The sequence below is a fragment of the Gallinula chloropus genome (assembly GCF_964237585.1).
Source record: "Gallinula chloropus genome assembly, chromosome: 2".
Taxonomy (NCBI): domain Eukaryota; kingdom Metazoa; phylum Chordata; class Aves; order Gruiformes; family Rallidae; genus Gallinula; species Gallinula chloropus.
The window spans coordinates 32171201-32183582 of NC_140086.1; positions in this window are offsets into that span (position 1 = coordinate 32171201).

A 12382-nucleotide genomic window follows, 5' to 3' on the forward strand; every position below is an offset into this window, starting at 1 on the left:
TCTGGTGTTGAGATCTCATGTGGGTAGAAGGCAAAGGAAGCCATTTGCAGAGCATGACAAGGTTGCTTCTTAGGTAGGATCAATGGTATGCATTCTTGAGTGCCATCTACTGGCATTTTATTAACTATTTATATGTGCAGATAGAACATGCTTCTGTAATCCCTGGTGCTAATTAAACAGAGACGGTCTATTAGTATTATATAGTGCTGCCAGGTATGTTCCAGTATGATGGTTCCTGCATTTCGAAATCGCATGTGTGGAACTGTGTCTTAAAATGTGTTCTGTCAATGTAGAATGACAGAAAAAAAATTAATAATGCAAGAAATCACATATTTATTCCTAAATGTGAGCCCATTATCAGGAAATTAAAAAGTACTCACAAACTATGCCTCCTGTCACTGGGAAAAAGAAATTTTCTTTAAACCAAAGCAGAATTATTTTTTTTTCAAACAAAATGCAAATTTACAATATAATATTCTAATTTATGAGTTATTAATTTTTGTCTTTTTAAAAGCAAAACTGAAATAATTTTTTTAGACAAAGCAGTCATTTTAAAATGAGAAAATTATTTAGCACCAAAGAATTCTTTTCATTGTCAAAATGAAACATTTATATTTTATTTAATTGATATGAAACATCTTGAAATGTTCAAAAAAACCAGCAGAAGCTACCTACTCTGTGTTTCTCAATGCTTATTTCCTCTAAGCCTCTGCTCTCCATCCATGCTGTGGGACTTGTAACTTCACCTGTCAGGTGCAGTCTACCTATGCAAAGAAGCTCTGATGACAAGAAAAGTCTTTTCCACTTTTTTTTTTTCTGAAAGAAATGGTTTTCCATATCTGCTGCTTAATCCCAAACCTTGGCAAAGCAAGGCAAAACTCTTTCCAGCCTTTCAGATCCCAGTGGTCTGCCCAACACACTGTTCTCTTGGATTCTTTGAAGTTGTTTTTCTAAAGATCTAATTTCATTTGTCATTTTTAATTTCATGAAGATTCATCTTGACAGTCTTTTTTTATTCCATTCCATAGTTTCCCATCACTAGAAATTGCACAAAACAACCCCTAAATCATTTGGTTTACAATGTTTATTTGAGATGAAAAGAACATTTTCGTTACTCCTAATCTGCTCTACAGCTGAAAAGTTCTGTCCCTGGGCAGTTCTGTTCTCCATGATAGCTTGTTACTTGTGCTTTCTTGCACAAATTTTGAGATTCATGTGTTTTACAGCTATCCCCATGACGCTCGTTTTGGTTTCTCTTCTTATCAACTGACATGCGTTTCAGCTTTCCTGCTGTTAAATCTTGTTGTTTGGCAGGCTCATACTGAAAACAGTTTAGCTGCTTTGCATGAGCAGCATTTTTTTGCAACAGCTCTAAGTATATATCCTCGTTTGGTGAGTTTTTAATGAATTTTTGTCTTTCTAAGCATTGCAATCCTGGATTTTTAGGCTGCATTTTGCTGATTGAGGAGGATTTGTTCTGCAGCAGCACACCTTGAGGGAAGCAGACACCTAGTGACTGAGATTTCAGGCAGCAATCTTCAAAGGCAGCTAAGTTATAATTTTAAGACAACAGCTGACAGTTTGCATGACTCGGGTAGCTCTTTCATCACAGTTGCTGGTCTGTCCTTTAAACTGCTAAGCTAAGGGTCCTATGACCTTATGAGTCAGCTTTGCTCTTAGTGTAGATGTGAAGAAGACCCAAGTGTTGAATCCCTAGTTGAGAACAGCCCCTGATGTCCTGGACCTCTCCTCAGTGGCATGTTGATTACATAGCAATAGATCCTGATGGCTGATTAAGCCAGTGAACACTGCAGTTCAGCAGATTGGCCACCTTCCCATGCTAATGGCAGTAATGGATGAAAACACAATGTGCAACATGTCATGCTGGGATATCCTCCTGGTCAGCCTCCTGATCAAATTCATGGTGAGGCTTATCATCTCTCCTTTTTTGTGGTCAACTTCATAAGCACACAATTTTGCCTCTGCAGTAGTGGCCGTGCAGTAATTGACAGTGTTTCTAGCCAAAGACAAAACAATTTCTTTCCTACCAAGTGAGACTGGCCTTATCAGTAACATAATTATCATTAAGAAATCAGTTCTAGGAGAAAGTCTCATTCCTCCTGCAACTCAAAAGTAAGCTATAATTCTCCATAAAGGTACTGGTACTCTACCACTAAAAAGCCTACAGGTCTCTGATTTACTTGAACAGAAAACAATCTAATCTGGCATATTCTTAACTTGATTCTCATGACCCACAGGGACATTGCTAAACAGGAGCAGCTACCAAAATTCTTTGAAATGTCCAGATAAACTCACAAATGTAAGATGAGAATGTTAGTGTTAGATGTTTTTGCTAATTTGTTGTGTTTTGCTTTTTCTATTAAGCCATTAGGTAAAGCAAAGTGGCTTGGGGCAGGTATGCTTCAGTCTCTTTACAGTGCTTAGCAAGTGGATGAATATCCTCCCACTGAAACTGCAATTTCAGGACAATCAGTCTTACTACATTTTGAAGCATTAAACCTTGCTGTTCATTTTCAGCTCCCTTTCTCTGAGTGATTCAAATGTTTTCTTGCAATGTAGCTGATTTCCTGCGGCTCTTGTTGTGGCATAAGGTGCCACCAGATTGCAGAGGGTGCTACAGGATGGTCATCTCAAGGCAGCCTTCCAGATGGAGAGACAGTGATCTGGAGAGGTGGCTGATGTCTTTATCGCTTAGCTAAGCATTCACCTGCCCTCAGCAGTTGGTGAGCTACAATTGACTCTGGGAGTTACAAGAGTAAAGCAAATACTTTACCCTTTAAATCAATAAACAACCAATTAGAGAAATTTTTCACTACCCCAATTATGGAATTTAGAAACCCTGTTTCACCTAAATAAGGCACTAATATCAGGAGAAGCAGGGAGAATTGCCAGTGACATCAAAATGTAAACCTGTACATTAACATAAGATACATCCCTGCCCTGTGTAATTTTCCCCCAACAAACAGTCAAACTGGAACATGAAATATTAATAATGTTTAGAGAATTAAGTGCAGTCAATCCATAAAGTGTAAAAACTGCAATGAGGAAAAAAGCTAATAATTTTTAAAAATGGATACATTCAAGTAAAGCCTAATCTGCTCATAGATATTCTGTGAGAAAAATATGTCTAAACTGTCCATGTTAATTATTCATTGTAAACTGCATGTCTGCTGTTAGATTCCTATGAATAAGTATTACAGTATGGTCTGTGGTCAGCCTAAGCAATCAGTGACGTTTTAGATGCTGTAGGGTGTTCTGCCACCAGCTGTTGGTGTAGAAACACACAGTTCCCTTGTAGGTACTGTATCTGCCAGCCTCATGTAAGAGTCTCAGACACCCTGGAGCACCACCCTGGAGCACATAGAGGGATGTTAGACACCTTTGATTAGAGCTCTGAAAAAAATGTCAGATTTGGCATCTAGCTATCTACCCTGCAGGACATGAGTATCTCTAAATCTTGTGCTACATTTGCCATATGGATGGTGTCCTGGAGAGCTGTATGGTATCACAGATGCTACAAGACACCTTGATGGAGCATCCTAGGCTCCTCATCAGCTCAGTGGAGCACAAGGAAGAATTCAGCTGATAAGCAGGCTCTTAGAGGAAGAAAAACCTCCCTCTCAGCCCCAGGCAGTTCATCTTAGATTTATTTTTGGTTCTATATTGACTGTAGATTTTTCTAGTGTCCCTATGTTACATATAAACTTAGGATACAGTAGCAATGGGCAAAAGTATGCTGTGAACTTAAAAAGTAATTTTAAATTATCCAAACCTTTACATTTGAGAATGTAATTTCTATTTTTTTAGTGTTATTTCCACTTAAATATTATGCTATATGTATCACATTAGTCCTGCCAACCTGGTGTCACTTTCTGTACTACAGCCTCAAAAGTCCATTTTGAAGCTGTTATTTTTAAAAAGATAAAGTCACAAAACAGCTATTAGAAGAGATAGTGGGACTGGCATAACAGGACAGAGGTTACCACGTAAAAATCCTTACTTGTGAAGTTTTATCAAAGCATATCTGGATATGACAGCTGATGATCTACTCTTTTCACATTGTAAATATTGTCAGCACTGTTCATTTTTGGGTAAACACTGTCCTTTCTCCTTGATGGTACTCAAGATGACCAAGACTTAGTGCTGCTCTGCAATTTCTATTTCCAAATTGTTAATAAATTAGGTCAAAGCAGGGAGTATAATGTAGCTGTTACTTGACAACTGATTGTTTTCCGATGTTATTCTTCGATTACCCAAAATAATGCCTGTCTGATCATAGACCATGCCATTTGTTTGTAATGTCGCTAGAGTAGCCCTTTCAGAGCTTAAATAAACAACTTAGAGACTGTATGTACTACTGAAATGCAAGGAGCTGAAATTACCAGTTGGGACAAGTGGGACAATAGATATTTAATTTCAATAGCAAGTCAGGAATATTAACAGCACAGTTTACAACAGGTTTATTTTGGATTGTTACAGAATGTTAGCTTCAATTTTTGTCGGAATTTTTTTCCCCAGGGCTCAGAAGTTGCAACTGCTATTTATATTCTGAAAACTAGGCTTCTCTAATGCTTCCAGAAATTCAGAGATGCTTGTTAAATGTTGAGTTTATGGAGAACATCTTTGCTGTATGAAAATATTTGCAGATATTGGAAGTTTAAGGATCTATCAAAAATCAACCATTAACAAGCTTCACTAAACTTCAGGTTCAATATATCATCCAAATACACCTGACTTGATGTATATGTGGCCAAATGCCCAAAGGTCCTTGTTCTTTTTATCAAAGACAGAAGCTCTAAGACAGAAACAGAATATCTGAATTGCTTTAGTAGGAGTGGAAGCATGTCAAATTGGTAGGAGGGCTTTAAAGTATTTTATAACACAAACATAGTCAGATTGCTGCTATAGTCTCCTACTCAAGCAGAATGGAATTCCTTGTGACACGAAGTCCACATTGCATAATAAGTTAACCATATGAAACACTATTTTCAAATATTATACTGTTCATATCTGGTATAATACACCTTGTTAATTCCATTAATATAACCACTGTAGATTTCAGTAGACCCTCAGCAAATTGAAATAATGTGACAAGAATATGAGTCCTACATTTGATTCATTACCGAATTACAGTAAAATTGCCATTACAACCTAAGGGCAAAATGTTTTTTGTAATAAAATGTTGAAACTTACATTTTATTTTTTTAAAAATATTTGAGCCACTCAGCTTGTTTTGTAAATTGGACTTTTTTTCCCCCCAGTTTTTGATGGTGTTTTTATCCCAGAAGTATTTCTATTTCTCAGGTCTCAAAGAATTATTGTGGAGCTATCATAATGACTAAGTATTTGTAATTAGTGTCACTTAATTTAGTAATTAGAACCTTATCATGTAGCAGCACAAAGATACTGTTTTAATATCTCCCTAAAACTATCATCATTTCTATCACATTATGTACTTCCTGCTGTTCAAATAATGGACTCTCTTTTTTATTTTCCATTCACTACCCAGAGGGTAGCTGCACTCAGTCTAGTAGAGTTTTTAGGTTATCTTTTTCTGTATTTGATCCTTGTTCACATGGGAAAAAAAGTGAAGGACAAGTGCAAGGTCATGCACCTGGTCATGCAGATGGGTTGGGACAATCCTTGTTACCAATACAGACTGGGGAACGATGCAATAGAAGGCAGCTCTGAGGAAAAGGACTTAGGGTACCAATGAACAAAAAGCTGGACACAAGCCAACATTTTACACTCACAGCTCAGAAGGCCAATTGCATCCTGGTTTGCATCAAAAGAGGTGTGGCCAGCAGATCAAGAGAGGTGATTGTCCCGCTCTGTTCTGGTGAGACCCCACCTGGAGTACTGCATTCAACAAGAAGGATATGGACCTCTTGGAACGATTTCAGAGGATGGCCAAGAAGATGATCAGAGAGCTGGAGCACCTCTCCTGTGAAGTCAGGCTGAGAGAGCTTGGCTTGTTCAGCCTGGAGAAGAGAAGGCTCAGGAGACACCATATAGTGGCCTTCTATTTCTTGAAGGGGCCTACAGGAAAGCTGGAGAGGGACTGTTTGCAAGGACATGTAACAATAGGACAAGGGACAATGGTTTTAAACTTGAGAAAAGTGGGTTTAGATTAGACATAAGAAAGAAGTTCTTCAGTATGAGGTTGGTGTGGCACTGGAACAGATTGCCCAGAGAGGTGGTGGAGGCTTCATCCCTGGAGGCATTCAAAGTCAGGCTTGATGAAGCTTTGAGCAACCTGATCTAGTTAATGGTGTCCCTGCTTACTGCAGGGTTGTTGGACTAGGTGACCTTTAAAGGACCCTTCCAACCTAACACATTCTGTGATTCTATGAAGAAATCTAAGAGGAATTTGCAAATGTACTCTTTCTGTCATGGATTGTAACTATAGTTCTGGGCACTCAATGGCTTCAGTACCAGAGTGCTAGTGAGCTAATGAACCATGTAACAAATCCTTGTGATGCCTTTTTTCTTTTTTTTCCCCTTTTTTTTTTATTTCTCCCTCCCCCTCCTTTTTTTTTTTTCCTTTTAGCACAAGATTAATTATGGGGAAAAATGTATTAATTCTGAGAACAAATAGTTTACCAAAGTTGCTTAGCTTTGTGCAGGGGTTAAATGAGAACAAGTACCCTGATAGTTATGCTTTACAAAGGAAGAAAAAGTGTTTCTAGCACTATCATATCAAGACAGAATTAGCAATAATAGTATCACATTGAAAGCAGTGATTTCAAGGCTTTTGAAAATTTATAGTTTTCAAGCATGTTTTTATATCTTATTTAATTATGCAGAGAACAAACCAGATTGAAGGAGAGCTTGAGCAAGAAATAAACTTTTACAAAGGCAATGAATTTCATTTTACTACAAGAATTTTAATTTCATTTTTCATTTTAGGGTTTTGCATCAGTCAGAAATCCATTCATCTAACTCCTTTTTATCCTTAGCAAAACTTATCTCAGTGCATCATCTCTTAAAATTTAAATATTTGCTTGTTCAAGTTGCTGTACTGAAGTATCTTGCAGTTATAACTGTCAATCAGCAGCTCAGCCCTCACTGTCACACAGGCAGAGCTGTGCTTGCGGGTGACAAGCACAGTCAGTCACCAGCTGTTTTCTAATGAATAAGAGAAAAAAAAAATCAAGTAATGACAACAGGAGAAGGTAACACCTGGAAAAGTAAAAACTTCCAAACTTTGCTTACCCAACCTATAAAATTATCAACCCGGTACTCAGTGCGTTTCTTTAAACCTCAACCTGAATACTACACTGCCCTCTGCTTCAATTATAAACTCTTCAGGATAAAAATACTGTCCTTCAACAAAGGCTCCTTTTTGAGAAGGGTCCATGTACTAATTAATGAGTACCCAGACCTGGCACCAGGAAGAACTGGTTAGCATGTCTGTGGAACATGTAAGTTTTATGGTGTGCACTGAGTCCCAGACTCCCAAGTGTCAGGTTCAGGGACCTGGCCAGAGTACCACAAAACTCCCTGCCAGACAATGAACCCATTTGCTTTGCATGAAAGAGCCATGATCAGGCCTTGTTTTGAATTAAATTTGGGATACATGTGACACATGTTTGTACCTTTGCTGGCAAAATGCACCCATGCACCAAAGCAAGCTGAACTAGCTCAGTGCAAGCTGGACTCTAAGATGCACAGGTCAACCAAGAGTTGGATTGTATTTTTAATATGCAGTGTTTTCAATTTGCAGTCATGAAGGCAAAAATAAATATGTCACACAAGTTACAAATTATAGATTACATGGATTTCAGTAGGGTTGAGAAAGATGGATATGGCTGTATTGCACCAAAGAAGCTTCTGATAGCATAATTCTTCATCAGAGAAAGAGAACACCCTTGAATACAGACTGAATCAATGCAAAAATGCAGTGAGAAATTTGTAACTATGAGAGGAGCCAAGGCTCACTGGGAATAAAACATCAAACATAAGCTCAGTGCATCATGGATATTTTAAGAAGGGTGAATGTATACCTTTGTTATCAGAATAACCTATGAACAAAGTAGTGGTGAAGAACAGTGACTCTTAGAACGAAAGGACAAATGAGTGCATAGGTGTGATCAGAAAGTAGCAAAAATCTATCAAAATAGTAAGAAGCAACCAAGTAAAACTGGTTTGGGGTAGGTATAACTCAGTTTAAGCATATGTAAGAGAAATAACTAAGCATCCCTCTTTAAAATATCTTGTCAAGGAGCCATACATCCTCCGCAGTATCCAACAGCTGCCTGACTGGGTTAAGTGGACAGCTGGTCTTACAGTGTTTGAGGGAAACAGAACAGTTTTCAGTGTTTTCTCATGACCTCAAAAGCTTCTAGTATTCACTAAAGGTCTTGAAGTACATATCTGAAACCACAGGCTGAAACTCTCCAGTGTCACAAAAAATTCAGTGATAAACTGTTTACAAAGAGCTACTTTTTATTTTTTGCCATGCTTATCTTTATTTTTCACATGCTTTTCAGTTTTAGAATTCTCCTTTTAAAAAACCTCCTTGGATAAAATCTGTCATGACTGAATTTAGAAAGCACAAATTAAAGACATTAATTAATTTGTACTCTACCCAGTCTGGCAGTGAGACTGTTTTCCTTAAAGAACTTCTCAATGCTTAAATATTCCAATTGCGATTTCTTTGGAGAATAACTCCTATAATTATTTTCTTTTTCTCATTCCTTATGTAATTATCATGATGAGTCAGATTGGATCTAAGTCAGAATCAGTGTAGATTCTTTTACTGGTTTCAGTTGAAATACAAGACCTCATGTATTACTTCTGGTTCTTATCCTTTGGTGGTATTTTTAAGAAAATTGTCTGAAAGGGCTGGCTATGGACTTTTGCCATAGTTAACGTGAAAGCAAATGAAAAAGTTGCAACACAATCATGCTAAATCATTAAAATTATAAAAACTTTACTGCCTGTAGTTTTGCACGTAAAATTATATGCAGGCACTCAGTCTGGTTCACTGTGTAACAGTGAGAATTTAAGGCATTCTGTGGATGTATTTACATAAGTATTTCAGGTCCAATTGGTGCATTTTTAAGCAAACTGGTTTACAGCACGCCACAGTGTTTCAGGGAAAAAAGCAGTGTTCCTTCTGGGAGAAAATTCATTAAAAAATGTAACACAGGTGCCTAATTCACTCTAGGTGCTAATTTAGTCCCTCTGGAATAATGCCCCCCCCCTCCCCCAAACATGTTGTAAATGGATACAAGCAGTAACCAAACCTTTCACATTACAGGTCTTCTCCTATTGTCCTGAGCTAATGGCTAATGTTGCCATAGCCAAAACAGGCACTATTTATTTTGGAAATTTTTGGTCTTCATCAGTAGAAAAGCAAATTATTTCTGAGGTTATCTTTAGTTGTTTTTTTTTTTTTTTTTTAATTTGGCAGTTGTTATAGTACCCATAGGTTTCCATCCTCCATTTCAGAGTTGTGTGTTAAGTGTAGTGTGACAGCTGGGTGATGGAGGGAACACCTTGGGCAGCAGCAGATCTTGCCCACAGAGTACTGTCTGCTGGTGGGGTTGGTTCTGCTCACACGGCGTAGATTTCTATGACCTTGGGTACTTCAAGTAATAAGGAAGGGCAGCTAGGGAGAGATGGGATGCATCTGACAAAGCAGTGAAGAAGGGTTCTTTCTTAGTACCAGGCTTGCTATCCTTATGTTAGTTTCCAAAAGGAATTTCTCTCCTTGCCTTTCTAAGGGGAGGAAAAGGGGATTAATGTGCCTAGCACATAGTGACAAGAGAGGTTGCTATACTGTCCCAAGAGCTCTGAGCAAAAAGGGGTCCCAATTAATGCACGTTGCCTAGGAAACAGATGGGGGGATTAAAAAATACTGTGCAAACAGAGAAATATAGGAGAATTGAGATTACTGGACCACTGGACTGGATAAGTAGAGGCTTTTTGGGAAAGACAGGCTGGGAAGATGAGAGCTGAGGGACTGCAATCTACGTAAAGGAGTAGCTCGTACACAGAACTGTAGAAACCTGTAGAAATCAGTAGCCAGCAAGGGGACGCTGTAGCTCACATTTGCTACAGATTGCACAGTAGCAAAAGTAGAAGGCAGAGAAACTTTTAACAACTAGAAGGATCCTCACATTTGAAAGGTCTGGTTATCATGAGGGACATTAGTCACTCCAGTGTCTGCTGGGAGGGCAACAAAGCAGAGCACAAGTGAGGATTCTTTGGTGAAGGTGTGAGACAAACTGACCAGGAAAGATGTTCTGCTGACCTTGGCACTCATGAACAAATCAAAACTCACTTTCCAACCGGTGACAGTCATTGGGAACTATGCCTGCTGTGACCACAAGTTGAGTTTAAGCACTTGAAGGAAATAAGGAAGACAAGCAGCAAAGATGCTAGACTGCAGGAGGGCAGTCTTGGCTATCTCAGGACCTTGGTAGGCAGGATTCCTTAAGAAGCTGTCAGAAAAGGCAAAGAAGCCAAAAGAGAGAAATTTTCAACAACAATCTCTTCAAGGCATAAGAATAGTCTGACCTAATGGGGAAGGAAACAGGCAGGCATAGCAGGATGCCAGCTTGACTCAACAGATTACTCTTGAGCTCAAATGCAAAAGTTTATGGAAATGGGATGTGGCATATATTTCTAGGGTTGTGGGATTTTTGGATTTTTTTGGCAAAGCATTTACATATTCTGGTTCAGAGGCGTGGGAAATATTTTTGAATTTTAAGTTCAGGAAACCTATTGTGGAATTGAGAATTTATTGTTTCTTAGAAACAGAAGGAAGAAGAGTTGCTTCTTCCTTCACATCACCGGTCTCTTTTTATACAGACCCAACAACAGTTCTTGTGAAACAATCATGTGATTTTTTTTCTGCTTGTATTTTATTACTGTTTGGCAAAGGGTATTGTGTTAGTGTAGAGTCCGTTTAAAGTTTGCTTTTATAACTATGGTGTTATTACCTTTTACCCTCTGTTGTAAACACATATGCGAAAACACCTCAGCAGATACATCTGCTGTATGAATAGCTAGATGTAGTTCCAGGACAGGAACGGGAATAGGGTTGAGTATCGTTAACCATCACCCTGCGGATGCAACGATGATATTGTATATTGCCACGTATGCTCAAATATGTGCATGGCAATTTGCAACAAATTTGAGAATAAATTTATGGAAGTGAAGGGTAGATCCAGTAATGAAATACTAAAATTTAAGTGTGGTTCCACAGCCAGTCTAGAGACATACACACAGTTGATGGGGTGAAGAGAATAACTGATGGGGTTATCCATCTTGCTTTCAGATGCTATGGTAGGACATTTGTCAGGAGTTCTTGGCTTTGTGACATGCTGTCCATAATCTTCAATATCCAGTTAGCAGCAATTTTCTGCCCCCTGCCAACGGATGCCTGGGGTAGCTCTAGACTAACTCAAGACTAAACTTGGGAAAAGTTCTTCCTAAAAGAAGCACAAGCATGTAAAGGTTGTTCAGAAAGCAGATGGGGGAAAGCAGGGAGGAGCTGAGTAAAGGAGGCCAAAGTTGAGTAACGGCTGCTGGACGGAAGAGTCTCACTGCAGCAGGAGCCAATGTTGTGATTGCCCTTTCAACAGGGACAAGGGAGAGAGAGTGTGTTGGCAGCATCACTGGAAGTGTGCACCTAGAGAAAGGCCTTAAAATGCTCACTGCACAAGGAAAACTGGGAGAAAGTTTGCAACCTTACATGGAAACCCATCTGTTTTTTCTCAAGAGAAACACCACTTCTTATCTAGAGCTAGGACATCTCTCTGTGGCACTGAAAATTTGCGTGGTGAGTAAGACATCTTTTATGTTTACAGACAGTTCTCCTTTCAATTCAATTTCAATTCTATTGTCACAAAAGTATCCTTGTCATTGAATACTAAAGTACGTGGAGTAAAGCAACTTGCAGATTTCCCAGCTGAGATTTTATCAATTTTATATTTCAAATAGGAAGAACCAGCATAGTTTGTTAAATCACTCTTCTTGCTTGATCAACAGTGTATGTATAAAACTTTCCAACAGACAGAAAATTCTTTGATTATCATTCTTCAACACTGTTAATCTCCCAAATTAAACTCCACCTATGCACAGGTGTCTCATCCCCTTGAACACTATTTATCACAATAAAAATTAAATATAAGCTTGGTTTACAACGGGCCCATAAATTGAAATGCCGATTAAATACTTTGTGTCCCATTGGTTATGAACCTGTTTGCAATACTGCCTATAATTACTAAACGGCATCACTTGAAATTTTTGTCAAATTTGTGTGTTTAAAATATTGTTTGATGTACATATAACTGAGAGTAAATTTAACAGCATCTTAACTTGAGAGAATCTATAATACAATGCTTCT